We start from the raw sequence: 25275 nt of genomic DNA on the forward strand, positions 1-25275 counted from the left end.
TTATAAAAGGTGTTTTGTAAGCCCTGGTGAAGGATAAATAACTAAATTTGTTTTTCCCCATTGTAGTGAATAGGTTCTATGTGCTAACATGGAGAGACGTTATATTAAAATAATACATTCTTTTTTTCCGTAGAAAGGAGCTAAACATGGCATGTCTAGTATCAAAGTAAAAGTTATAATAAATCCAACAACTTGCCTTTGTTGGATTTAATATAACTTGAATCTAGTTTTAGAACTCTTACTAAAAGATACCAACTTCTGCCCTGTAGTGCCCTTCTCTGATTGGTCAGCCTCTGGCAGACTGAGTCAGGCTGCCTAGAAGAGGTGTGAAGTTGCCTGGGCTGAAACAAAGGAAGCATCTGGTGGGAGAAGATCTGTCTCAGCAGATGGCGGAACAGGATGGTGGGAGAGCAGCCGAACTGGTCTTCAAAAAAGGGAAGGACATTTGGGACAGCCACTGTACCTCCCCCATTACTGCAAACCCAGACAGCCAGGTGCCCCTTGATCAGATTAAGAGAGGGCTGGAAAAGGGTGTGTTAAGGGAAACTTTGTCACACCAGAGGATGGACTCAGACAGATTTAAACTCAAAGATTGATTTTTTTGCCATATCGGATTTTGGAGGAATGTTGCTCCCTGGGATTGATTTTTCCCACACTTCCCAGGAAGTGTTCACTCAGGATGGTGGTGGCCTGCATTTGATTGGACAGAGCCTCCCCCATGTGCCACCCCAGGAGCAAGGCTAAAAATGGTAGAGCTGCACTCCCTCTGTGATGCCTACTAGAACAAGACAAGAAGAAGAAAGACTACCCTGCTGGACCTCTGGCCTGCACCTTGACACTGCACTCAGAAGGACTGCACCAGCTGCACACATGAGCTTCACCAAGAAAATGACTTTGTCTGACTTCTACTTCTTCAAGAAGGGATTCCCTGTATGCTAGAGGTAGAAAATAGCTGACCAGAGTCGCCTACATCAAGCCCTGAAGACACTGACCAGCTTACCAGTGGCCAGTGGTCATTTTTGGATTTGAGCCAGGTGTTTCTGGGAGTTGGAGTCTTAACCCCCAAGAAATGTGTGAGTCAAGTTGGCCAATGTCGACCATGACCCAGACTGACTTGCAGGTTCAGCCTGCTGAAAAGCTCTGGAGCCTCAGACTTCCAAGATTTCACCGGGGGCTTGAAGAAAGGCAATCTGATAACATTGCATCAAAATCGGCTTGCTGTGGAGGGCCAACAGAAGTCAGAGAGAAAAAGCACCCAAAAAGTTTTAAAGTACGAAGGTAAAGAGTTGACCGTGGCCTCCTGCACAGTGTACCCGAGGAGGGCTCCAGTGAGGTCAGCTTCAACATCGACTTGTCCCAGAAGAAGATTTCCATCCTGAAAAATTGTCTACGTCCGAACGTAGAACTCTTCACCGAGGCATCCTGTGAGAAGTATCTGAAGATGGCTCCAACAAGGTCAGCTTCAACTTCTGAATTTGTCCCAGTCAGTGAGAGATCTTCAAAAATTCTTCTAAGTCTGAAGGTAAAACTTTGCCCGAGACCTCCCACTCAGTGTAGCCAAGCAGGTCTCCATTGTGGTCCACCTCAACATTTGCTTTACTCCAGTATAGGGATCAGATGTCCAGATTTGCACTTTTGATTTCTATGGGCTAGAAAACAATTACTCTTTAAAAAAATCATATCTCTGGTCCCCTTTATTGGATTCTTGTTGTTTTTGTTTCATTTGAAAGAATAAACATATATTCCATTTTCATAAATTGGTATTGTTTTTTTATTGTGTTTTTTTGTTTTACTTATTTACTGTTTTGTGATTATTAAATGCGATTGTCACTTGCCAATTGCTGCCAACATGTGTTTCATCAGGGGTGTACCCCGTGACTTCGTCAGGGCTGTGGATTCCTTTTAGGTACCTTTTAGGTACTCCTCCGTATATTTCCTTATCCTCTTTAGTATTGGTTATGTTAGCTCCTCTAGTTCAAACCGATGTGAGCACTCCGCCGTTCAGTTTATTGTGGCGTGTAACCTTCTAATCTGATTAACACGTCTTGTCACTACCGCGAGTACGCTCCCAATTGACGATTGGGACTTATGGCTGAAACTCAAGATTCAAAGAATTAAAGACAAGAAAACTGACCTCAAGTAGACTTTTTGTTGGATGTGTGCCTTATTTATATTAATGTTTTCATCAGTGATTCATGATCACTGAGCAGAAGGAGTTAGGGATGATCTTCTTTTAAGTGCACCATCGGGATCACTGGATATAAGTGGAAAACTGACAGGCAGCGCCACACACTCCTCACGATCACCCATCAACACAATACACTTGGGGAACAGGCAAGATTGCAGCATTTCTTCCTAGATGCCACTATGGTGGCATCATTTGGAAAGGCCATTGGACGGCAGGGAAATTAAAAGTGTCATTGGTTCATAAAGGTTTGATATTTGGCACTGTCACCAAAAAAAACGCTCAGGGGAGGTAAGGGAAATGGGGTAGGTGTGGTGACGTTGACCTGCATAGGTTATATAGGGGAAGATAAACTGATAGACAATGGGGGTTCTTGGCTTGTATCTAGTGCCTTCCTATGAAAAATCCAGGGGCTCTTGCGTATGTAACTTTTATCGCAATTCAGTATTGTGGAGTCAAAGGGATGATACCTTCTGCTGTAAGCCCTGGAGGGTTCTTGTGATACCTGCCAAAGAAGGAGAGTCCTCGTCAGGTGACAACCCATTCTTAAAGGCTTTGGAGACTCATCCGGGAATTCCATTGCCCCGGCAGCCCTGAATATTGTGGCTTGGCTTTTATGTTGTGGCACGGCCACTCACCTGAAAAACAGGTTATCTGCAGGGGTAATGACTGTTTTCCCGATCTCCTGAGGCACCTCTCGCTGCTACTGATTGCACCAGGAGCCCCAGTAGGTACCCCAAAAGGGAAGGGGATTTGGAAAAAGAGAGAAAGAAACACTGCACTCCTTTACATCAGGTCCAGCCGGATGCGGTTTTAAGGATTATGGAGGTCTGTCAGTGGAGTTACGATATTGGTGAAGCTATGTGCTATTAAGAGACTGTTTCACAACATTCAGTAAAGCATGCACTGGTCTCATTAAACAGCATTCAAAAAGACATGCACTGGTCTCATTGAATTCGTCTCATTTGGTTATCTCAGCACATTCATCGGGTAATATCAGCAATTTGGCCCTATCTCTCTTCTGGCGGATTAATATATGCAAAAGGTGACAAAATCTGAATGTCTCTAAACAAATTAGGAAGTTCTGCAAGTCTATTTCATGGATCTGCATTTTCACAATAGGTTTTCTACGGTAAAACTACAACATAAAACGAGTTGCAATACCAAAAGCAAGAAAACTCACATTAAGAGTATTCCCAGCACTAAATTGCATAATCACTATTAACATAACATGAATTGCAATACCAAAAACAAGTAAACTGCCACACATAAAATAATCCTAGCACTGAATTGCATAATCACTATTAGTACAAAAAATAAACAAGTGGAGGATAGTGAAGTTTTGTCACAGTTCTTAATTACAAAATGAAAGTTTTCAAGGCCCAAGTGCTGAATCTGTTATTCAACCCTCATCAAGGCCATCACCCATAAATCATGTCTGTCTCTTTAGAAGAGAGCTTTCAAAGTCTCAAGAAGGCTAGTGTGGAATCAGTCTCGGGTTTCAGCTTTCATGAAAAAATGAAGCAACCATAATAAAATTCTACACAAACAGATTCTAGACAGCTTGCTCCACTTAGCTGACAGAAGTGTGCTCTTTCCAGAAGATACCTGCTAAGGCTCTTTGCTGTTATCCAAGTCAGGAGGGCAGCACTGGGGTCAGGAGGAAATTCCAGAGTGCAGAGGGCCTTCCTTGCAAGAGAGGAAGAAAACCAAGCAGAGTCATGTGCACAGCAAGAGTATTTATAGCCAGCATGACTCATGTTTTTGAAAACAGTAGGCATCTGCTCCCTGGAGACCTTGGGTATGTGGTGATTGCCTGGCAAACAATAAACAAGTGAACTTGACACATTTAGAAGCATGAGGACTTGACACAGTCACATGTGTTCAACAAGCATTGGATAAAACAACTACATAGTACAACAAGCATTGGTACATCAAGTACATATCAAACATTGGCAATACCTATCCTGACATGCAGACAGTACAATGATGTTACAAGCAACCCAGTGGTGCTACACACACATGATTAAAACAATGCTCCTGAGGGTGTTGACAAATTAGGCAGAGTTGTTAAGTCTTGGCTCCCACTGCCAAGGAAAGGAGTAAGCCTTTCGAGGAGAAGACAGTGATGCATTGTGGGCTGGCATCATGTGCAAGCAAGGCCAATCCCGCCTGATCCAGGGTCAGGGCCCAGCAGGCTGCCCATTTTTCTTCAGAACTATGACAAAGGTGTTACATCAGTGAGTTTCTGCTGTCACTGATGTACTCTACTCCAATTTTCCTGTGGCTCTCCTTAATCTTACTCCCATCTCTGGTGAAGAACAGCAGAGAATGGTAACAATAGGCTTCTTACAGGGCTATTTCCAGAAACTTAGACATTATCCCTGGAAGAGGATTAGGCTTCTTTTCGGGGTGCATGGGTGTGAGATATGTTTAAGCCTGTATATGATATTAAAACTGATTTTATTAACACATGATTCTGATAATGCACATGGAGTAGAGGTTCACATAGTACTTGAAAATGACAATTTTGATTGTTTGTTTATCACCAAAACATCAAAAAGAAAGATTCTGACCCCACAGTATCCTTTCTATACCAGAAGGTCACATTGTTTACACTGTGAACAGTCAAAATAAGGCTGAGGGGTTGTTTTACTCTGTAAAGTGTCATTTGCCTGCTCCCCTTTTGCTGGTACCACAGATACAGGCTATGAAACTACTTGCTATGTCTTTACCTATAAACCATAAATGTTCAGTAAAGCTTTTACTAATGAATTGACCCCCTATGCCAGTAAAGAACTTTATTATGTTCATTTCAAGAAATAGTTACTACTGTATCTCTGGAAACTGAATCTTTAATGGCATTGGGGACCTGAATAACAATGTTGGCAAGGAAATTAATACCAGTACCTCTCAGATCATTAATATCTGCTCAGCTTTGTAGATGATACAGTTGGTTTATTAACCCACAAATAGGACAGATCATATCCTGGACCATATATGTGCTCTAGAGGGATTGATTACTGTGCAGACTATGGAAGAGGTTCTATGGTCTGACCACATGTTGATTTTCTTCTGCTTATATAACAACGGTGCTGCTCTTTCTCAGCAGTTACCCACTCATACCTGTTATCAGGCTTTGTCCAACTTGAACATTCCAGACTAAGAGAATACGTACAACATTCTAAGTCCAGTATCTTGCTAATATAGTTATGTCCATGGAACAGTTTCACGCTTGAATCAAGTGAGCTCTTGATGCAGTGCTGTCATCAAAAAGCAGGAATTCATATTGCAAAATGCAGTGAGCTGTCTGGCATACCCAAGAATTAAACCAGGCTAAAAGGAAATGCAAAAGATTTGAGAGACTTTGGAGAAAAGGTTATTTTGGAATTGGAAGAGAGGCCTATAAAGCAGAGCTTAGGATGTCTGAAAGGCTTCTTAAAAAACAAAGGATACTGGGATGTTATTGTTACAAAACCACAGAAATTCACCTGTTATAGTTAGAGTTATTGAAAGTAACAATAACTCGTGCCCTAAGGTAACTGTAACTCACACCTCCGCCATGCACAGTTTTTTTATGAACAATTTCACAACAAATGTTACAATGACATTATCAATGATGTCATAAAAGATGCCATGAGTGCCATAATATGTGTGGCAATTAGCAGTGCATGGTGATGGTGCAAGTTATATTTATCTTAGGGCACAAGTTATAGTTATTTGACATAACTCTAACGGTAACAGGTGATTTTCGATGGTCAAAATTCCTGCCAAGTGAGAGCAAACAGCTATGTCCTGGGCATCCCTGGACATAGCAGGAGTTGGCCCTGGGAGGAGGCAGTCCCGAGAGCCACAATTGGCTCCACAAGGAAGGCTGTGCAACCCCTCTTCAACATCAAGTAGCCCCAGGGAGCTGGTGGTCCCCAGGGCTGGGGTCCATGTCCATTTGACTTCATTCTTTAAATTTAGCCCTGATGAGATGGCGGTCGCTGGGCTGTGGGGGGCATGTGGCCCCCACATTAATCATGATCAAAGCCATGGGGAGGTGGCAGTCCCCAGACCCCAGCACAAGAGCTAAGGAGTCAGTGTGTCCCTATCCTGGCCCCTTTTCTTTTGTTTCACCTTTTTCTGGGACTCGGCTGAAGGAGAGTCCCAAGATGGCTGCCAGCACTTTCTGGTTTGAAGTTTTGGCAGCCAATCAGAGCTCTACAGCTCATCGGCGAGGAATCACAGCATAGTCATACAAATTTATTTTCCCTTTAATATCTCAAAAGTTACTGAACGGAATTACAATAAATAACCAAAAGCATAAAACAAATCTAACTCTCTGTAAAATTTGGTGTAATTCCATCCAGTAGTTTGGGCTGCAGTCGTGTTCAGTATGCCTATGGAAATTAACGTGGAAACCCATGTTTTTTACCCTCCCTGCCCTTTTTCTCAGCCCCCGCTTTACTAATCACCCTCAAGCTTCCCATTCACAACATAAATCACCGTCACACTTTTTTTGAAAGTTTCATGAAGATTTGTCAAACAATGTCAAAGATGTAGGCAAGTAAAAAAATGCTTTTTAAATGGAAACATTTTCCTGAACTGCAACTCCCTACCGGTGACCCCCAGTAGGTTTTATTATATACATATATAGATATATACATATATATATATATAGGTAGTTATAGTTTTGACCTAGTTTCTATATAAAAAGTTTTTTTTTAGTTGTCTATATGTTTGGCGCAGCTTGATGAATCTTCACAAAACTTTCCCAAAAACGTTGCCAGTCATGTAAGCTGCTTTCTAGAAAGATTCAGGGTGACCCATCCACGGGGAGCCGAGAAAAAGGGGGGGGGCCCCCGAAACACTTTTTCTGCATTCATTTTTCCTTTGAACAACAATGGCGCTGAAACTACTGGACAGAAGAGCACCAAATTTGGTAAAAAAGTAGGTCCTCGTCCAGAAATCGACCTTTTCTGTTTTAGTGTAAATTCATTAAGTAACTTTTGAGAAATTAAGGGGAAAACAAATTTGTATATATAGGGATGTGAAGGATTCATGACCCTTCCCGATCTTGTGCTGAGATCTGATTGGCTATCAACAATTCATCCAAGAAGTGTTGGCAGACATCTAGGGACTCGGCAGCCAAGTCCCAGAAGAAAATATAGGGAAAAAAAAGGGGGGCAGGGTACAGACCACTGGATCCATTAGCTCTGGTGGTGGGGTCCTAGAGGTATTCTCCCCACCAGGTCTTAACACTTAAAAAATAGTTTTTGCTGCAATTGACGGCAGAATAACAGATATGGTGGAAATAAAAAAAAGAACAAGCATAGGCTCCCTCGCTTTGTCTTTTTGAAGCACCTGGCGCCCCGGGGACCACCACCTCCCTGGGGCTAAAATAATTATTGCCCTCACCATGTACTGCTAATTGCCCCACAAATTGCATCACTCATGACATCCTTGATGAAATAATTGATAATTTCAATGTAATATTTGCTGTAAAATGTTTGATGAAAAAACTGTGCATGGAAGGGTCGCAAATTATAGATACCTTAGGGCACGAGTTTAAGTTACTTGAGGTACCTTTGAATTTCTATGGTTTTGTATGTTTAAAATGTGAGCCTAACTATAATCTCCATTTAATCTTTGTTTTTTCAAGTGAATATATACATATATAAAACCTAGTGGCGGTCACCACAAGGTAGTAATAGTTAGGACTATTTTTTCCATGAAAGTAGAGTTTTTTGTTTTGTCAATAACTTTCACAACGTTTTATCAATCTTCATGAAATGTTCAAACTTTTCACTTTGATCAGTTCAGCTTCAGGGTTCCAAAAAATGTTTTCCTCATTCAATGTTAAAGGGATTTTTCAAAATTTTGAACAGGATTACAGATTGAACCACTGAAATTGCAACTAATTTGGCAAGAAGCTAGCTTTTGGTATAGAAAGCATGCATTTTGTAATTTGATGTAAATCCCTTCAGTAGTTTTGGAGATATTGGAGTTTAAAAAAATATAGATGTCCAGGGACGTAGATCTTACTGTCCCCGCACCGATATCTGATTGGCTGCCAACGCTTCAACCAGGAAGTATTAGCAGCTGTTAGAAATGGGGTCTTTGGTTGGCAGTCAGGTGACCTCCATCCAAGCAAGGACCCTCACTCTAGTCAGGGTAAAGGAGAATTAACCTCAGATAACTCCCGCTTACCCCCTTGGTAGCTTGGCACGAGCAGGCAGGCTTAACTTTAGAAGCAATGTGTAAAGTATTTGTACCAAAACACGCAGTAACTCACTGAAAACAGTACAAAATGACACAACACAGGTTTAGAAAAATAGGTAATATTTGTCTAAACAAAACAAGACTAAAACAACAAACATTCAACATACACAAGCTAAGTTATACATTTTAAAAGAAACAGTGAGAAAGCTGTTTGCACACAAAAATACATGGGTATCATAAAAATAAAGCCGCACGGGTGAGTGTGCATCGAAAAAGGCCAGCGATGCATCGATTTCTCACTCACAAGAGAGAACGTGCGTCATTTCTCCTTTGGTCAGGTCGCCATGCGTCGTTTCTTCTCTCTCGTATGAGAGCGATGCATCAATCCAGACGGGCACCTCGGGTCCGGGCAGGTTTTGTGTTGATTTTCCACGCCCAGTAATGTTGTGTTGAAATCCGGTTGCATGGTATCAGAAAATCACGCTGCGGGGTGGCTTACATTGGTAACAGCAACTGCTGCGGGTGTTGTGCATCGTTTCTCCAGCCTGTAGGAGGCTGGCCTGGTTTGTAGTGGGTACCAAAGGTAGTTACACCTCATGCCAGGTCCACTTATCCCTCATCAAAGAAGTGTAGTCAGTGTCCAGAAGTAGGCTGTCTAGAGGTAGCTGTAGCTGAGCAGCCAAGGCTGAACTAGGAAACATGCAAAGCTCTTGCAATACCGGCATAGTTACACAATACTCATGCATGTGAAAGAAAATACTCAGTGTTACAAAAATAAAGATACTTTATTTTGGTGACACAAATGCCAAAAATACCTTAGAGACTATACTCCCTTAAGAGGTTAGTAATATACACAATATACACACTAGTAACCAAAAACAGGTAAGTACACGGTCAGAAAACATTGCATATAGTGAAAATCACAATAGATTGCAATGCGCCTAAGGGGAACAAAACCATATACTAAAAATAGTGGAATGAGAATCTCGGTTTCCCACCTAGGCAAGCGTAATGTTTATAGGGATGCTGGGAGTGTAAGAAAACACCAAAGGTAAGTAGTAGAACCTGTGCTAGAGCCAAGGAAAACAGGAGTAAATCACAATAAGTTTCCTGAAACACACAAGAAGTTGTGGTAGAAGATTATGCAAGAACCAGAAGGGACTGAAAGACACCAATGATGGATTCCTGGACCTGAAGACCTGTGGAAGAAGGGGACCAAGTCCAAGAAGCACTGAAAAGTCCAGGCCGAACAGGAGCCCCTGCTAACTCGTACGAAGGTGTAAAAGAAGAATCACAGGTGAGAAGACAAAGTCAGTTATGTACCCAAGAAGAAAGATGCGGGTTCCTGGTTGATGCAGAAGATGTCTCATGCCAGATGGATGATTGCAGTCTGGTTTCCATTGCTGGATTCTGACAATAAGCTTTGGCACACACAAAAATCGTGGTTGGCGGAAAATAGCACAGCCTGAGACCAGAAGGGACCTGGTAGCCTCTACCCAGTAGGTGGAGGCAGAGGGGGCTTTCAGCAACTCAGAGAGCCCTCAGAAGACCAGACAGCATGCACATGAGTACCACAGCACAGGGACAAAGAAGGAGCAAATGGAGCCCATGCAGCAGGACACAAAGGGATCCCAATGCCGCCGGAGAACCACTCAGGAAGCTCTGCATTGCAGGATGGAGTGCTGGGGGCCTAAACAGTGCTGAGCATGAAGAACTTTGTGGAAGATCGCACACAAGCCTTGACAACTGCAAGTCACGCAATGCGCAGGGATACTGGCTTGCATGGGGAGGCAAGCTCTTACCTCCACCAAAGTTGGACAGCTGGACCTCGGGACTGTTGGAGTCACTTTATTCTACCACCTGTGTTGCTGCATTTACGCTTGTCATCTGGAAAGGGGACCCACCGCATCAGTTGTCGCTGAGGAGTGGTGCCTGCTGAAGCAGGGAAGTGACTCCATCACTCCACGGGAGAGTCCTTTGGTTCTTCTAGTGTAGGCTTAAGACAGGCAGTCCTCGGAGTATGCACGACCTGGAAACTGTTGCTGGCAGGAGCTGAAGATACAATGTTGCAGAAGTCATCTTTGCTTCTTTGTTGCAAGTTGTAGAGTTCCTGGGGGGTCCAGCTGCGGTTCCGTTGAAGATAAAGGAAGGGATGCAGAGGATTCTTGCTGGCATCTTGCAATCAAAATCTGAAGAAACACCCAGAGGAGAGATCCTGATTAGCCCTGAAAGGGAGATTAGTCACCTAACCAGGTAAGCACCGATCAGGGGAGGGCTCTGACGTCACCTGCTGGCACTGGCCACTCAGGTGCTCCCAGAGTTCCCTGTCCATCCTGAAAACAAGATGACAGAACCTGGGGATCCTCTGGAGGAGCTCTGAGCACCGCCCCTGGGGTGGTGATGGACAGGGGAGTTGTCACTCCCCTTTCCTTTGCCCAGTTTCGCACCAGAGCAGGGACTGGGGATCCCTGAACCAGTGTAGAGTGGATTATGCAATGAGGGCACCATCCGTGCCCTTCAAAGCAGTTCCAGAGGCTTTGGGAGGCTACCCCATGCCTCTAATACCTATTTCAAAAGGGAGAGGGTGTAACACCCCTCTCCCAAAGGAAATCCTTTGTTCTGCCTTCCTGGGCTTGAGCTGCTCAAGGAACAGGAGGGCAGAAACCTGTCTGTGAGGTGACATCAGCTAGGGCTGCCTGGAAAACCTCAGAAGTCTGGTATGGTAGTACCGGGGGTCCATAGTGGAGCTCCCAGAGTGCATGGAATTGTGCAACCAATACTAGAATTAGTATTGGGGTACAATTACCAGTTATAAGATACCTTACATGGCCATATTCAGAGTTACCATTGTGAAACTGGACATAGATATTGACCTATGTCCAATGCATGCGTAAAATGGCGTCCCTGCACTCACGAAGTCCAGGAAAATGGTCCTGGTGCAGGGGTGCCCTCACACACAGGTACTATGCAGCCAGCCTTCAGGGGTGGAAGGCCTGACACATAGGTGACTTGTGAGTGACCCGGTGCAGTGAAAATGGCTGTGAAAAGGTGCATGCACCATTTCACGCAGGCTGCAATGGCAGTCCTGCAGAAGCATTTGCATGGGATCCCTATGGGTGGCAAAAGTAATGCTGCAGCACATAGGGATCCCATGGATCCCCAATGCCCTGGGTACCGAAGTACCATATACTAGGGACTTATAAGGGGGCACCAGTATGCAAATTTGGGATTAAAGACTGGGTTACCAGTATGTAGTGACAAATTTGGAAACAGAGAGAGCATAAGTACTGGGGTCCTGGTTAGCAGGTCTCCAGTGACACAGTCAAGCATGCTTTCAAAAACAGTGAAACATACTGACAAGCAGGCCACAAGCCATGAGCACTGGGGTTGCGACTAGTAGGATCCCAGTGGCACAGTCAAAAACACACTGACATCAGGCAGAAATTGGGGGTAACATGCCAAAAAGAGGGTAGTTTCCTACACAGCCGTGTTGCGTTGATCTTCCAGCCACGATGCAGGTGGAGTGTCGAATTTAGTCGCGAAGCCGGTGGTGCATTGTTTATCAGCCGCGAGGTGGGTTGTGCACCAAAAGTTTCCCTCCACGGTGGTCTTTGCATGGAATTCCAGTACTTACCTGCCAGCTTCACCTCTCAAGGGGGCAGGAGTCTCAGTAGAGAGTCCAGGTGCTGGCAGGGGAAGTCTTTGATGGCCCTGAGACTTCAACAACAGGAGGCAAGCTCAGTTCAGGCCCTTAAAGATTCCTCACAAGCAGGAACGCACAAAAAAGTTGAGTCTTTGTCCCCATTCACAGGCAGAAGCAGCAACTGCAGGATAGCCCAACACAGCACAGTGAAAGACAGGGGCAGTACTTCTCCTCAGCTCTTAAGCGATTCTCCTTGGCAGAGGTTCCTCTTGATTCCAGAAGTGATCTAATTTTCAGGGGGTCTGGGTGTTCTTCTTATACCCCTTTCTGCCTTTGAAGTAGGCCTACTTCAAAGAGAAGTCTCTGTTGTTCTCAAGATCCTGCCTTGCCCAGGCCAGGCCCCAGACACACACCAGGGGGATGGAGACTGCATTGTGTGAAGGTAGGCACAGCCCTTTCAGGTGCAAGTGACCACTTTTCTCCTCCCTCCCAGCACAGATGGCTCATCAGGATATGCAGACTACACACCAGCTTCCTTTGTGTCACTGTCTAGAGAGAAGTGCAAACAGCCCAACTGTCAAACTGACCCAGACAGAGAATCAACAAATAGGCAGAGTCACAGATTGGTTTAAGCAAGAAAGTGCCTGCTTTCTAAAAGTGGCATTTTCAAACACACAATCTAAAATCAAACTTTACTAAACAATGTATTTTTAAATTGTGAGTTCAGAGACCCTAACCTCCACATTTCTATCTGCTCCCAAAAGGAATTTGTGTGTTAATCACATCTAAAGGCATCCCCAATGCTAACCTATGAGAGAGATAGGCCTGGAAACAGTGAAAACTGAATTTGGCAGTATTTTACTGTCAGGACATGTAGCACACATAAGTACATGTCCCACCTTTTATATACACTGCACCCTACCCATGGAGATACCTAGGGCCTATCTTAGAGGTTCCTTACATGTTTAAAAAGGCAAGGTTTAGGCTTGGAAAGCGGGTACACTTGCAGAGTCAAATTGGCAGTTTAAACCTGCACACACAGACACTGCAGTGGCAGGTCTGAGCCATGTTTACATGGCTACTTATGTGGGTGACACAACCAGTGCTGCAGACCCATTCGTAGCATTTGATGTACAGGCCCTGGGCATCTCTAGTGCACTGTACTAGGGACTTACTAGCAAATCAAATATGCCAATCATGGAAAGGCAATTGCACATACATTTTACATAGGAGCACTTGCAGTTTAGCACCGGATAGCAGTGATAAAGTGCCCAGAGTATCAAAAACAGCAAAAACACTCCAGCATGCATCAATAACCTGGGAAACAGAGGCACAAAGTTAGGGGAGATCACACCAAAGATGCCAAGTCTAATAGCAACCATTTTAGGACTCAGCTTCAGTTCAGTCACACAAAAACAGTGAAAAAACAGATAAAGGACCAGGATCGGGATACCCTGAATCCCTTGCCTTGATCTGGTCTGGGTGGGTCCTTCAAAAATACAATTTTATGAGTGGGGGCACAAGGCCCACATGCAGCCTTCTGGACTGCCACCTCCCCAGGGCAGCATACACTATGTATGTGGGGGGTGAGTGCCCCCCCTGTAGCCCTGGAGACTGCCACCTCCCTTGAGCAAAATAGATTAAGAATGCAGGAGGGCTCCATGGCTCCCCACAACCCCAGGAACTGCCACCTCCCCACAACTACAATAACAGAATAAAGAAGGTCTTTTGCAGACCCTCAAGCCTCGAGGATTGCCATTGCCCAGGGCCAGCTCCTGCAGTGTCCCAGGGTGCCCACACCAAGGATATAGCTATTTGCTCTGACTTGGGAGGAGCTTTGACAGCTTCCCCCAAGTCAGAGCAAACACTTCAGTTGCAGAAAGTGAAGTTTTCATCTGTTCCTCTAAACGCAAATATGCATGCAAGGAAACAGATGAGGACGTTGCTCCGGCAAGCAGGGAGCTGCTATTTACAGCAGCTCCGTGCTTTTCTGAGCAATGCCGACTCCTGCAGGATGCAGGAAGCCAACTAGGACTGCTGGGCTTTGAGGCTCCCCGGCGGACCTGTCACACTCTCTCTCTCCCTCTCTCTCTGTCTCTCTCTCTCTCACCCCCTCTTTCTCTCTCTTCCATCCCGCAATGGGATGGAAGAGAGAAAGAGAGAGAGCGAGAGATTATTACAATGGTCACTCCATGCAATGACTTCAAAATGTCACTCTAGCAAAATGTTTGGTAGGGATGTGAGTTATAGTTACCTTAGGGAATGAATTATAGTTACTTGAAATAACTCTAACTATAACTCATGAATTTCTAAGGTGTGTACAAGTAAATTCTGAATCTAATTATAATGTTTCTGTAACTTTTGTTTTTTTAAGTGAATTTCAAAGTTTTGTAAAATTGTATTTGCTAACTATAGCATCCCTGTAAATGTATATATATTCACTTAAAAAGCAAAGCTTCCTGGGGCATTGAAGTTAGATTCTGAATTTACTCATACAAAACCTCAGAAATTCAGCAGTTATAGTTACAGTTATATCAAGTAACTATAGCTCGCGCCCCCCACCATGCACAGTTTCTAATTAAATAATTTGAATGCTAATGTTTAATTTTGATTTTGATTGATGGTATGGAAGTTGTCATGAGTGTACTAATGTCTGGGGAAATTAGCAGTGCATGGCGAGGGCATGAGTTATAGTTACCTATATTTAACTCTATCTCATGCCAAAAGGTAACTATAACTTGCTCCCCATGCACAGTTTTTTCTTGAATATTTTGACTGCTAATGTATCATTGATATAGTTTAATGATGTTATAAAAGTTGTCACGAGTGCTGCAATATATGGGGGTATTATCAGTGCATGGTGGGGGCACAAGTTATAGTTACCTCACGGCACAAGTTAGAGTTACTTGAGCTCACTATAACTGCTGAATTTCTCTGGCTTTTTCTCAGTAAAGTCAGATCATAACTGTAATGTCCCTGGACTCTTTGTTTTTTTAAGTGCATTTCTATGTTTTTTAATTCTATTTCCTAACTATGACGTCCCTGTAACCTTTGTTTTGTTAAATTAATTCCTATTTTTTTTATTATAAACTAATTTTAATTACTAAATGTTAGTGCATCCACTACCACATATGACCTTTGGCCATGTGCGGCTTGAGTTGGCTACAGGCCTGGCCCCTATACTCACCTGACCCCGCACCACGAACATGCTTCGGCCGCATGCAGCATGAGTTGGTCACAGGGCCTGACCTGCAGCCAGGCCCTGGGGTAAACCCCTTATACCACCCAACTCCACATTCATAAGTCTCTGATTGGGTCTGTGAGTGTGTGCATTTGTCCCTTAGTGGTTGTGTCAGTGGTTGCATGTGTCTCTGTGTGAGTCTGTCAGTGGGTGTATGAGTCTCTGAGTGGATGTGTGAGTTGATGCATGACTCTTTCAGTGGGCCTGTGAGTGGATAAGTGATTGAATGGGTCTGTGAGTAGGTTCATGAGTATCTAACTGGGTCAGTCAATGGATGAGGGAGTCTTTGAGTGGGTCTGTGAGTGAGTGTGGAAGTCTCTGAGTGATTCTGTAAGTGGGTGTGTGAGTCTTTGAGTGGGCCAGAGAGAGGGTGGGTTAGTCTCTGATTGGAACAATGAGTGGGTATGTGAGTGTCTGAGTACTTCTGTGAGTGAGTACATGAGTCTCTGAGTGAGTCTGTGAGTGGGTGCATGAGTGTCTGAGTGAGTGTCTGAGTGTTTCTGTGAGTGGATGTGTAAGTGTCTATGTGGGTATGTCAGTAGCTGTGTGATTGACTAAGCCACAAAGGGATCTCACCTGCCGTTATATGCACAAGAGTCCACAGCTGTACAAAATACCTACCCAAGTGCAGTTCTTTCTGCCTCCTTGGGTAAATGTCAATAGTGTATTCTGCACTACAACTATGTAATGGACCATGAGGAAACATCACCAATGACCTTTTGTGCATTTGGCAATGTTATTGTTCCTCGTGCCTCTTTCTCTAGAACACTGTGATAATATGAATCCTCCGATAGAGAGGCTAAAGGGACTACAAAGATGTAAATCTCCACTGAATCAGGGTCCTTCCTCTTATCTGTTTGACATAAGTGCTTCTTTGTTTTTCTGGAGAAGGGATCATATTCCTTGGCATCAAAAATACGTCACCAAAATCAACAGAATATGGCCTTTGGGAACTTGTACATCATGCTGGCAAAAGGCAGGAAGATCTTTGCATTCAACTAAGGTGGACAGTGTAGGACCAAGCTGGTGGAGCTTCCACATGATTTGTACATTTGCACACTTGCAGCAATTTAATTGAGAACCATGCACTCTACTCTCACTAGGACAGGACAACAAGGAACCAACTCATCACAGCTACATACAGATTGTGCTCCATCAGATCAACAATGCATTCCCATCTATGAACGATTTGAGATCAATTTTCGATATGAAAAATGAGTATACATAGTTATTGCTAATTACCCCAGATATTACAACACTCATGACAACTTGTATCACATCAATAAAAATACCAATGAAACATTAGCATTCAAATTATTGAAGAAAAAACTGCATGACACGGTTACGATTTATAGTTACCTTAGGACACGAGTTATAGTTACTTGAAATAACGCTAACTATAACTGCTGAGTTTCATTGGTTCTGTGTGAGTGACTTAATTCAGAAACTAACTATACCATCCCTGTAACCTTTGTTTTTTTAAATTGTGTCTATATATATATTACCTAGTTGTGGTTGCCACTAGTTAGTTATTGTTAGGACCTAGTTCTTATATAAAAAGTGTTCTTTTACTTACCTGTCTCTTTGGTGCCGCTTTATGAATCTTTACGAAACGTTCCCCAAAAAATTGCCAGTTATGTCAGTTGCTGTCTGGAAAGTTTCTGTGTTATCCATTTAGGAAGGCCAAGAAAAAAGGCGGGTCCCAAAAAATGTTTTCCCCATTAATTTTTTTATAGGGATTATAAACAGTGATAGCGCAGAAACTACCAGACAGAATTACTCCAAATTTGGCACAAATGTCTGTCCTGGTCCAGAAGCAAATCCTTTTTTGTTTTGGTGTAAATCCATTTAGTAGTTTTAGAGAAATTAAAGAAAATGCTAATTTGTATTTCTAGGGACGTGAAGGATGTGCTACCCCTCTCGATCTTGTGCTGAGATCTGATTGGCTGACAACACTTCAACAAGGAAGCCGTTGAGTGTTATCAGCCATCTTCGAACTCGGCTAAAGCTGCAGGGGATGAGATGAAATGCTATAGCAAGCTAGGGGCTGCTGTCAAAGAAGCTCCATGCTTGCTGAAGCAATTGCCTGGTGGTGGAGGCCTTAAGGCTTTCCCTGCAGTGTGAGGTAGCCCATAAAGGACATTTTTGTAAAAGGAAAAAAAGTAGGGACCGCAGGGGAGCCCCTGAGGGCTCCCTGCAATCCCAGATAGTGTGACACCATGGGTGCCTGCGTCGTCCCATTTTCAGGCCGCTGTGGGGCTCACTGCAGAATGTTTGGCATTCCGCGGCCTACCTGGTTGCCTTTAGCGTAGTCCAATAGCCCAGGTTCGGGTTTTGGGCCTTGCCGCATTCAACCTACTTCCTGATGGATGCCGCTGGGTCCCCGCGGTCTCCCACCATATTATTTTTACTTACCACATGGCTTGCAGTGGAGGCATTTCTTCTTCTTCTTCTTCTGGGGCTTATTTTTTTCTTCCCAGGATTCTATCTTTTTCCTTGCATGCACTAGTTCTCTTTTTCTCTTTCCCTTTCCAAGATTGTGCCTTTTTACTGTTTTTCCCTATAGAGAATTCCCAATCCAAGATGGCGTTTTTCGTTATTCCTATATGTCACTTCCTGTCTATGGGTATATAATGCACGAGATTCTTGCTTTCCTTGCTTTGCAACACTTACTGTTGGTGGTTGTCTTTGCTCCAGCTTGCTGTTATTGTGTAGTATCTTTTCGCTTCCCTTTTCCTGCAGTTCTTGAAGTTTCTGATTCCGAAGTCCTGTTTTCCTGACATTCACCTTTGTTCCTATTTTAGGAGTTCCTGTTTAAGAGTTTTTTTCCTACTTGGGTTTTAACTCTGGGTCTCCTTCTGGAGGGTATGGACTGCTTCAGCGTAACTCTGGTCAGTAGCAGAATACATATAGGGACCACTGGGAACCCTGGAGGGCTCCCTCATGGTGCCAGATAGCCCCTAAAGGGAAAAAACAGGGCTGAAATAAAACCAAAGATAATTCAGTGTGAAAGTCTAAGACTTTCACACTGAGCACTGGGGATTCAGGTTCAGCTGGACTTGTTTCCCTCTTTTATTCAAAATTTCAAATGTTTAAATAAAAAATTAAAGGTGATTGTGAGAAAACTGGGCTGATTGCAGAGCCCACCTAACTTTTTGCCCCCATTTTTCACTTTTTGCTAGTGTTTTCCTGACTCAGATGGTACCCGGGTACTGCTAACCAGTCCCAGGTCTCGTGCTCTGTGTAAAATGAGTATGCAAATAAGGCTACTTATAATTGGCTTTGTCAACCTACCTATAATTCACTAGTATATGGTACAGCACATGGGTTTAGGGACCCTAGCAGAGGTAGTTCACCCATAGGTGCTCTGCTGAGGTGTCCAGTGTCATTGCCTTGCTGGCTGCTTTTAAACTAAACTTTAATGCAAATTCCAAAGTGTTACACAACCTTATTTTTACATATAAGTCACCCCTAAGGTGTGCCCTAGTTGCCCCCAGTGTTGGGTGCAGTGTAACTGTAAGCAGGGACCTTTTAAAATGTTTTCTATATGCTCTGGTGAAGTAAAATAGACACATTTGTTTTTCCTTCATTGTAGTGAATAAGCTCTATATGCTTAATGGGGAGACTTTCTTTTAATTAATAAAGTCTCCAAAGGAGCTAGATATGGCAAGTTTGTTCTCAAACTGATTGTTATAATAAATGCAACAGCTTGACATTGTTGGCTTTAATATAACTGGTATATGGGAAGAGTTTGAGAACTCTTCCTAAAAGTTACCAGTTTCTGCTCTGTAGTGCCCTTCTCTGATTGGCCAGCCTCTGGCAGCCTGGCCAGGCTGCCTTGATGAGGCATGAAGATGCCTGGGCTCAACACAAAGGAAGTACCTGGGGGAGGAAATCTGCCTCAGCAGATGGTGAAACAGGATGGGGGAGAGCAGCCAAACTGGTCTTCAAATGAGGAAAGGACATTTGGAGCAGCTCTTGACCTCACTGATTTCCTGCAAACCCAGACAACCAAGTGCCCTCTTGATTAGATTAGCAGAGGGCAGGAGAGCTGTGTGTTAAGGATTTTTAGCCACAACTGTGGTGGGCTCAGCCAGACCTTACCTCCAAAATTCAGTTTGTGCCGTTTTGGCTTTTTAAGGTGTGTTGCTCCCTGGGGTTGTTTTTTTGCCACACTTCCCAGAAAGTGTTGATCCAAAAGGGTACTGGCCTGCCTGTGATTGGACAGTTGTCCCTCCCCCTCTGTATTTCACCCCAGGAGCAATAATACATTTGGCATAGTTGTACCCACACCTCACATTCTACAAGGAACAACATCAGAAGAAGAAGGACTAACCTGCTGGACCCTTGACCTGGACACTGCACTCTGAAGGACTGCACCAGCTGCATACTTGGGCTTCACCACTTCTAAAAGGACTTTGCCTGTCTTCAGAGGGTTGAAGAAAAGACTCCCTGATTGCTACAAGTGAAAAATAGCTAACTAGAGTCCCTTATATCAAAACCTGAAGGAACTGACAAGCTATCCAGTGGGTAGTGGTCATTTTTTATTTGAACCAAGTGCATTCTGGGAGTTGGAGTCCTAACCCTAAAGGAGCAACTAAGAGCCTCTGGAACCTTGGGGTAAGCTGTGAACACCTAAAGGGCTATCTAAGAGATTCTGGAAGAAGATCCGGAAGTTTGGAGAGGTGTGGAGAACTTTTGGAAAAAAGCTCCATAAAGGGACTGACCCACTGTGGTGAGCAAAGCCAGCTTACCTAAACCGCGACCCTGCCTGACTTGCAAGTTCGCCCCGCTGAAAAGCTCTGGAGCCCCTTACTTCTTGGATTTCACCGGGCACTCCTGTAAAGGTGATCTGACGACCTCGCATCAAAATCAGCTTGCTATGAAAGATCGACCCCCGTCGGAAGGATAAAAAAAGATCCAAAAAAGTGACAATCTCCGAATGTAAAAAGTTGACGTGGACTTTCCACACAACATTTGAGAGGAGGGCTCCAGTGATGTCGGATCAAGAATCAACTTTGCCCGGACAAAGATTTCTATCCTGAAAAATCATCTAAGTCCGAAGGTAGAATTCTTCTTCCAGGTTTACAGCAACGTACACCAGAAGAGTGCTCCAGGGAGGTCAGATCGCATTGGTAACTTTGTTTTGTTGAAGAAAATCTTCACAAAAAAGACTAAGGGCATCATTACGACCCTGGCAGTCTTGAGACCACCAGGGTCCTGGTGGCGGTCAGACTGCTGCCAATGTGGCGGTGCAGCAACCACATTAAGACTGTGGTGGTCGCCCCATGGTCAGATCCCCATCATCACCAGATCAGGATTGTACATCTGTCTGCCGGTGCTGGCAGTCCTAATCCACCAGGGCAGTGCTGCAAGCAACGCTGCCCTGGGGATTACAAGTCCCTTCTCCGCCAGCGATTACATGGTAGTAGCCCCGCCATGTAAAAGCTGCCAGAGATGGGGTGCAAGGGGCTCCATGGGAGACCCTGCACTGCCCACCCCCATAGCCTGATCGTCCTGCTTTTCACTGTGCACCCTACACACCGCATCAATATCACTGGCTCAAATATGAGCCTGCGTAAATGTGGGCTGTTTCCCGCTGAGCCAGCAGCTGGAAACTCTGTTCCTGCCCGCTGACCCAGAAGGAAATTCGTAATGGGGCCCACAGGAAGGGGACCGTGCTGGCGGTATCCTGACCGCTAGATTTTGGCAGATGCCTTTTCCATCTGCCAAACTCATAATGATCCCATAAGTCAGAAGGTAAACTTTTGACCGAGGTCTCCCGCTTGTTGTAGCTAAGCAGGGCTCCATTGCGGTTGGCCTCACACTTTGACTTTGCCCCCGTCTAGTGCGACCAAATGACCTGAATGGCGCTTTTAGTTTCTATGTGCTAGAAAACATTCATTCTTTAAAAATTCATATCTCCAGTTCCCCTTATCTGATTTTAATCATTTTGTTGTTGTTTTAAAGATAGAAATATATTGTGTTTTGTGTTTTACTTATTTACTGTTTTGTGATTTTTAAGTGCTTTACACTCTTGTCTCCAAGTTAAGGTTTGAGTTGGGTTTAATTTATTGAGATCTAACTTGACCTATTGGGGGTTAGTGGCCTATTGCTAAGTACAGGTACTTACCTGCCCTTACCAAGAATCCTCTTTCCAACAGAGATTTTATTTTCTAAATATGAAAACATACATTTTCATTTCTGAATTAGACAAAAATATGTCATTTTAAGAATATCATACATCAAAGCCTAAAAAAGTCTCTGTCTCCCTCCCTCCCTCTCACTCTCTTTCTTTCTCTCTCTTTCTTTCAATCACTTTCTGCCACTTATACACCCACTGAGACACTTATGCACCCAATCACACACCCAATTAGACACTCATGCACCCACTCACAGACTCACTGAGACCCTCTTGCACTCACTCACAAACCCACTGAGACCCTCTTGCACCCAATCATAGCCCCAGTCAGACACTCACACACTCACTCAGACACTCATACACCCTCTCAAAGACCCACTCAGAAACTCATACACACACTCACGCCCTCATGCACCCATTCACAGACCCACGCACACGCTGGTGCAACCAATAAAATACTGATGTACATACTCTCACACCCAGACAGTCTGAGAGCCACTTTCACCCGCATATACACCCTCTCACACTCTCTCACCTCTATTCTCACACCCAGAGATGCTGTGGCTAACTCCCGCTGTGCATAGCCAAAGGCCCGTGTACAGCATGGGGTTCAGTGGAAAGGGGGAGTTGGCTGCAGGGTCTGGCTGCTGGAAATGAAAATTAGACTATATGTTAAAAAAACTGATATTCACTGAAAAAAGCAAAGGTTAGAGGGATGTTATAGATAGGCTCACATTTCAAGAGTACACAACCATAGAAATTCAGCAGTAATAGTTACCCTAGCTGACTATAACTTGCGTCCCCCAGTGCACTGCTTATGACCTCACAAATTGCATAACTCATGATATGGTCAATGACATCACTGAAGACCTCATCCATGCATTGACACACCCACTTGTTCACACATCGAAACTCTTCTATGTCCACGCACACACAACTACTCACAGATTTCTTCACACATAGAGAAAAGTAATGCTATACAGACATTCATTCATTTAATAAGTCACTGACAGAACCACTTAGTCACCCATATAGTAAAAACTCATATATTAAGAGATTCATACAGCTAATTAAACATCCACTCATGCACCTATACAGCCATTCAAAGGATCAGAAAAAACTATTTTTACATCACTCATCTATCAACACATTCAGTGAATCAACTGCACTAAATCTGGCAGATTGGTAGCTCCTGGTCCATAAAGAGACCTTTTTGTTATTTGGGGTAAGTCCATTCAGTGTTTTTCTAGTTATTGAGTGAAAAACACATTTTTATATATAGGGACATGGATCCGTTGTGGCTCCTGTGTGAAGCCTCGCAGCTCCACACAACAGAAGCAGTACTGTGATTGGTTGCCCGCAACCTGTGGAGAAAGTTGTGGCTGACATCTTCTGAACAGGTACACGGTGCCTGGGGATGAAAATCGGGGCTGAAAACAAAAACAAAAGGGTGAGGGTAGCGGTACTCTGATCCCATGAGATTTATTGGGTGTGTGAGGGACCCCTGATGACTTTAAAAAGGTAAGAAACCCTTTTTATTGTCACAATCGTGGAGTTGTGACTCTGTAACAGCACCCAGCGTGGCCCCACGATGTAATGCTCAACAGAGTTGTGAGCCCCATAGAAAAAAAAGAAAAAAAATATTCACACACTCCCTCACACATTTATGCACACATTGTTAGACCCACTGAGACACTCACACACCCACTCACAGCCACTCCTACTCCTACTCACAGACCAACTGACACTCTCATGCACACATTCACAGACACAGTCAGACACTCAAATACCCATTCACAGGGCTGCTGAGAGACTCATGCACCCACACACAACCCCACTCAGATTTTCTCACAGCCAGTCACATTCCCACTCAGACACCCGTGCACACACTCACAGATCTACAGATCTACTAAGAGACTCACATATCCACTCACAAACCTATTACAACCCTCATGCACCCACTCACAGACTCACTCTGAATCCAACATACCCACTCACAGACCCACTTAGGCACTCATGCACTCACTCACAGATAAACTTCGACCATCATACACCCACTCACAGACCCACTCAGCCCTCATGCCTTCATAAACAGCCCCACTCAGACCCTCAAACACCCACTCACAGACCCTATGAGAACTGATGCACCCACTCACAGTCCCACTCAGATTCCCATGCAGCCACTAAAAAACCCACTCAGATCCTGATGCAACCACTCACAGACCTGCTGAAAATTTCATGCACCTACTCAAACACTCACTCAAACACTGATACACCCACTCACAGACCCACTCAGACACACATGCATCCAAACACTGACCAATGTGTACACTCATAAAGCCACTGTGACAGTCATGCACCCACTCACAGACACACTAAGACACTCATGCGCCCACTCACAGGCCCAGTCAGTTACTCAATCACCCACTCACAGACCCACTAAGAAACTCTTGCACTCATTCAAAGGCCTACTCAGACACTCAGGCACCCATTCATAGACCCACTCAGATATTCTCATAGCCAGTCACACCCACTCAAACAACCTTGCACCCACTCACAGACTCACCTAGATGCTCATGCACCCACTCAAAGACTCACTGACATTTTCATGCAGACATTCACACAGTGACACTCATTCAGTCACTGAGAGACTCAGCCAGTCACTCACAAATCCACTCACAGGCCACTCACATTCTCACACACCCAGTCACAGACCCACACAGATAGTCATGTACCTACTCATGGACACAGTGACACTCATACACCCTGTCACATACCCTCTAAGAGACTCACGTACTCACTCACAGACACTCATGCACCCACTCGGCTACCCACCGAGACATTCTCAGAGCCAGTCACAGACCCACTCAGACACCCGTGCACCCACTCACAGAGTCACTTAGATGGTCATGCACCCACTCATAGACACACTGACACTCTCATGTACATACTCAAAGACACAGTGACACTCATACAGTCACTGAAAGACTTGGACAGACACTCACACATCCATTCACAGACCCACTCACATTCCCACACACTCACTCACAGACCCACACAGACAGTCATGCATCCACTCACATGTGCACTGACACCCATGCTCCCAATTACTGACCCATTCATATACTTAGGCACCCACACATTAAGCCATTCAGATAGTCATGCACCCACTCACAGACACACTTAGAAACGTATGCACCCATGCACAGACCTAGGCACTCAAGCACCCACTTGCAGATCCACTGAGACCTTCACACACACACACTAACAGCCTATTCAGACACTCACACACCCACTCTCAGACCCAGACTCTCATTCACCCACTCACAGACCCAGACTCTCACTCACCCACTCACAGACCAAGTCAGACTCTTACTCATCTACTCACCGACCCACTCAGAATGTCACACAGCCCTTAAGAGGCCCACTCAAACACTCATGAATCCTCTTAAAGACCCCATTAGACTTCCATTGAGGTATTCAAAAAGGTATTGTGACACGGAGAGAGTGAAACAAAGACATTTGAACAATATGTTAGTTGTTGCATATTGAATATGTGCTTTTGGTTTGGGGATCCATAATGGAGTCACAACTCCAAACATTTTGTTGAAAAGAAATCAGATTTCATTTTAAGTGTAAATAGTCTTTGGGATGTAGGGTGGCACTAAGAAGAGTATTAGTGTTTATTGTGTATATCATTACACATAAGAGCAGATGCAGAGTTTCAATTTGCTTAGAAACACCCTGTTGTCTTTGTTTTTGAAGTGATCATCATCTTTTCTAGATATGCCATCCATGTCAAAGTGTAGATTATTATTGTAGATCAAGCCCATTTTATGGTGTTCGAGGAATGCTGA

The sequence above is a fragment of the Pleurodeles waltl genome, chromosome 1_2, assembly GCF_031143425.1.
Source record: "Pleurodeles waltl isolate 20211129_DDA chromosome 1_2, aPleWal1.hap1.20221129, whole genome shotgun sequence".
NCBI lineage: Eukaryota > Metazoa > Chordata > Amphibia > Caudata > Salamandridae > Pleurodeles > Pleurodeles waltl.